The following is a 4,981-nucleotide window of genomic DNA, read 5'->3' as shown; positions in this document are numbered from 1 at the left end:
GCATACATGATAACATCAGATGTACACTACTCTTGTGATTCTATGGACAACACTTGTAAGTTTTACCACAGGTTTTACCTTGGTTTTACACACTCTTATCATTTTCTAGTTTTGCATCACAAGCTCGCACAGTCTAAAAGATCTATTTTAGAGGCGAAGCATCAGTCGCGCTCAGTAGGGTAGCGGCCAGGCGGTGGTGGAAGGGTCGCTAAGCATGACGGGTAATTTTCTCGGTCAGAAGCGCAGCGGGCTCATTTGAGCTGCTAGCGGCCGCCCCGAGCGGTCGTGCCGGGAGCTCAAAATACGCATTCAAAATGGCCACCGCTACATCGTCGCGTTCTTCTACTGTTGTTTTGATCGCCAGGAACGCGTTTACGGGCCATCTACTTATCCCCAGAAGACACCAGGTTTGTGTAGACTTTGGTCATAGTGTAATTCATATTCATATTTTCCACAAACTGTCAGAGATTGGAACATTTTGCCCCAAGAGATAACTGATACTGCGGAACCCACGAAGTTCAACGCTGCAGTACTACAACACCTGAGGAAGCAGCAATAACGCATCGCACAGCTCCCCTGCACGTTTTACCCCAATCTAGGGGTGTTGTGCAGTACCCGAACAAGAACAAGAACAAGAATTGTTGTAGCTTAGCGATTTTAATCGGCACAATAATCAAAATAAATAGCGTAAAAGAACGAACGTCACAAATATTTATTTGGACCATTTTGGTGTCGGAAGCAACAAAAACCCTATCCCACTGTCACGGGGCATATTTTACAACCTCTACCACTGTGTCCCCACGTACTACTGGGTTTCGGTTGGGATAATGATGCTATGTGTATGTAGTTGTTGTATTTAGAAACACAAATTTTGTTGGGCTTCGTTGTGTAGTGAGGGGAAGGGGGCGATACCTTCCGTACCTACCTTAGTCCGCGAGCGATGTTCAAAGAACGATACAAGCTAAGGCTTTCAACTTGGAAATGCTGGAATATAGATGTTGTTCACTGTGCAGTTTGTTGTGTTGAGAGTTCATAACTACCGTATGATGTCTTGTCTTTGAGCATAATTTGTGTGATGATATTTTTATTTAGGTAAAAAAAATACATGCATCGGAACCGTTGAACATTTTCATTCGATTCTTCTCATTCACCACAGACTCGGTATGCAGGGCCTTTGTAAGTCCTTCCAACATCTACAGAACCTTGCACCACGGTGGGGACTGCTGTAATAGCTGTCTTTGCTTCATGCTGCATGTGTCAAGGTCCAATGAATCATTTCTTGGAGCAACCAAAAGAGTTGAATACATAAATGTATTAAGTTATCAACAGCTTATGGTAACCGGGTACATACACTGATACAGTATATAATGTTATCCAAAAACAAATGGAAACCACTGAGTTTGCTTTTAGCAACCCTAACCATGTGCACTTGCTCTTGATATAATATGTAATAAATTGGTGCTAGAATGTATATGTATGTATATGTATATAGTATGAATGTAGATTAGTTCAATGTAGAGACACTTCCTTTATTTTATAAGAGTAAATTGAGGGTAAATGGATTGATACTAAAGGAGCATTAATCCACTCTGTATTTGATGTACTAGTAATCTAAATGTTGCACAACACTCTTACATGAATTGTATGCAATGATTTTGTTGCTGTATTGTACAGTACAACAGTGATGTCAGTGGCTGGAAAATATGATGGAATGAACTTGATGGAGCAGTCTATGTTGTCCTTTCATCATAGGGTAGAATGCTTATTCTCTGGCCGCAAAGCTGGATTCCCTCTCACACAGACGCAATGTCGCATCGCTATCCCTCTTCTACAGATACTTTCACGGTCGATGTTCAGGAGAACTTGCACTTCTTGTTCCACCGCTCAGAACCTTTCAGCGTGCCACTAGGTTCTCTTCCTGCTCTCATCAATACATCGTCAACATACCTGTCTCCAAGCCATTTTACAACAACAGCTTCTTTCCCCGCACTACAAAATTATGGAACTCTCTTCCAAACAGCTGCTTTCCGTCCGATTACAATCTACAAAGCTTCAGAACAAAGGTCCACCGCCATCTCCTGACATAACTACATTATACTCACTTAAGTACCTCTAGCTCTATGCCTAGAAGTGGCCAAAAATAATTGGCCTTAAATTGAGCGACACCGTTAAAAAAAACAACTAATATTGGACGTAAAAAATAGATATGGTTGGCCAGCTTAGTACATGTGGTTTGCATTATAGAAGGTATGTAAGATGTGGATAATTTGATCAGTTAGATTACCCCTAAACTACATGTATCTACCGTTTTAGGTCCTATATTGATATTCTTCTCTATACTGGACACCATGCTGGGGTGACATCCTCTCAGGGTTGTTGTGTAGAGATTCGATTGGATTTTGACTGTACTATGACAGTGAACAGACTATAGGTTAAATTTACCGTTAAAACAGACTACATGAATAGATTGCCAACATGCAGAATTGTATTTACATTTTGTATACTGTTCACATTCTCCCTGTCAGGTTACACGGATTCCTCCACAAGTCCTGCCTTACCATGGTTAACCACTCCACAATCAAATACATGTACAAAAAAATGTACATGTACAGTATCCTATTCATTCTCTTTCTGAAATAGACTACACATTCATCATTGTAGCTGCGACCTCGGACAGTAGTATCTACTGAAGGGAAACATGAAATCTATATCTAGATTGAAGATGTGAAAAATGCTGATGTTCCTTTTTGTATATCACTGTGCAATGAATAGCTTATCATTCACATATCTCAGCATTGGAATTCTTATTTTTTGACTGAAGCATAACATCGCAGGAACTGTATTTGTAATTGAAATGCTAGTCTCTTTATCCTTGTGCAATAAAAACTGTCTTCTTTGTAACTGTTGTGAGAAATTTACACAAAGCAATGGCTTAAGCCTAAAGTTGCAGGATATATGTTTTTATTCTAAATGGTCAACATATTCTAACTGGAACGCCATTGTCACACCAAACATCAGAGATGGGACATGCCTGTGTTCACTGTCATGATCACACTTGGGTACATACTGAAATTACATTCTTCAGTTGAATTAACATGTAACAAGAAAACGTGTGTGGGTATGGGATTGTAGAATTATTTGGCTATTGACAATTCTTCCTGATGGTGACATCTGAATCCTGCATAGCGTTTCCATTCCTGGCAGTGGGGCTGCAAACTCTGAATCTGATGTGAGATATGGCTCGCTTCTTGACATACCGCAGGCTAGATAGGAAGACGAAATTATGATCAGTTTACATGAACCACATATATAAAAGGACAGAGACCATGGAGAGCTGGTAAAGAAATAAAAATGGCAATTTTATCATGTCCAAACTGAAGCACCCATAACTACTTAGTACAGTGCTTGTATCTAGTAATACTCGGCAGTGCACCAGGAAGTTACAGTTAGTCTTTATCATTTGATAGAAAAATTAGTAATGAACAACAGCTCCATCCCAGAAAGGTAGGTACTGCATTTATATACTGTAGATTATATTATTATGCACCAGTATTCAGCATGCAGCACACACATAAACATAGCATAAAGCTGTCTGCCTGCAACTGGATTTATTTCAAAAGTATTGTTGGAAGGGCAGCTGTTGGAAGGGCAGCTGTTCTAGGTCGCTACTTTCGGCATCTTGATATGTCAAGAACAAAAAGTCTCATGAAAGTATGTGTGGACAATATTTTTGCACAACAAAAGGGGACCGACTTGAGTAACTCGGCAGCGTTTCCCGCCCCCCTCCCCCTTTATCGTCAACGAAAATGCACACGATCGTTCGAAACCAAGCGATAACAAATACATGAATTAAGTCACTAAGTAGTCCTAATCATAGTCGACAAAATCTCACTTTGTCTGTAAATGTTTCAGAAGAATTCGTACCGGAAAACTCTGTGGACGCCAATTTTTAGCCCGGCCGCCATCTTGGCTTAAATTATACAACAACAAAATTTCGCTGTGCATCGTCCTGTATTTTGCCTCATAGCGGCCGAACGGTTAGGGGTTCACAGGGGTTCAGTAAAGGTTTTTGGGAGTTTAAGATACACAGTATAGATTTTTCTTCATGTCGTATAATGAACCCTCTCGGAAAATCCCGAATTAGACCACTGAAAATGGCACAAAATCGAGAAAATCGTAAATTATGTTGCTTTAGGGCACCCACGAACCTTGTATATTTACGGCACAAATATCGGAAAAAGGCGACGTACCTGTGTTCAGCGATAGCCTACCAGCGACGAAGGGATGTCTCCTCGACAGTTTGGCGCAACTCTGAACTTTCAAAATAATCCCATTGTAGAGAAATTTAACGAGATACTGGGGTAGAAAAATCGCTACCTAAATGAAAGTTTTGTAAAACTCAGCGTTCTGATTGGCCGGCGCGGTCACGTGGGAGGGTTCCACCACCGCCTGATAATATATGCGGCGCGTCCACTATAACGCGCGGGTGCTTTTCGTCGATTTTAAAACTGTTATACATGTAACTCCGGGTTGCGTGGGCGGAAAGATGTGAAAATTATACTGTAAGATCAACATTCTTACAATGTAAATAGGAATACCACACACGCCCCAAATAAAATGACACTGAAGTCTAAACAAGGCACAGCTGCTACCGGCATGGCCAAAAGTGAATTCCCTAGGGGACGCATTGGCGGAATTTTTAGAATTCCTGGCACATCGATCGCAGTACTATACAATGCTCCGTCCCCTGAGGACGTCGCAAAAAACAAACGGATATAAAGGATACAATGTAATATACTGTATTTCTAACATATATTGTTAATGTCTGATGTCCAGGTTAACAGGTCAACTGTCAATCAGCCCGATATTCAGCACATCTAACAAGTTGTTCCTGAGGTTTACATCTGACTACAGTCAAACACGTCAGGGGTTCCAGTTCTCCTACACATCTTTCACGTCCAATGGAACAGGTAAGATAATT

At 40.8% G+C, this 4,981-nt stretch overlaps 1 long non-coding RNA gene across 1 annotated transcript; it reads right to left on the bottom strand.

Annotated features, from left to right (window-relative positions):
- Positions 1-1,689: 1,689 nt before the first annotated feature.
- LOC109475371 lies at positions 1,690-4,736 on the bottom strand. Its single transcript, XR_002140534.1, has 3 exons — positions 4,251-4,736; positions 2,180-3,263; positions 1,690-1,767 (listed from the first exon to the last, which is right to left on the bottom strand). It is a non-coding gene; the product is annotated as an uncharacterized LOC109475371 (long non-coding RNA).
- Positions 4,737-4,981: the final 245 nt, after the last annotated feature.

The sequence above is a fragment of the Branchiostoma belcheri genome, unplaced genomic scaffold (assembly GCF_001625305.1).
Source record: "Branchiostoma belcheri isolate BF01 breed outbred unplaced genomic scaffold, Haploidv18h27 scaffold335, whole genome shotgun sequence".
Classification (NCBI taxonomy): Eukaryota; Metazoa; Chordata; class Leptocardii; order Amphioxiformes; family Branchiostomatidae; genus Branchiostoma; species Branchiostoma belcheri.
The sequence above is the reverse complement of the archived record's forward strand: the minus strand, read 5'-3'. Positions and strand labels throughout refer to the sequence as shown.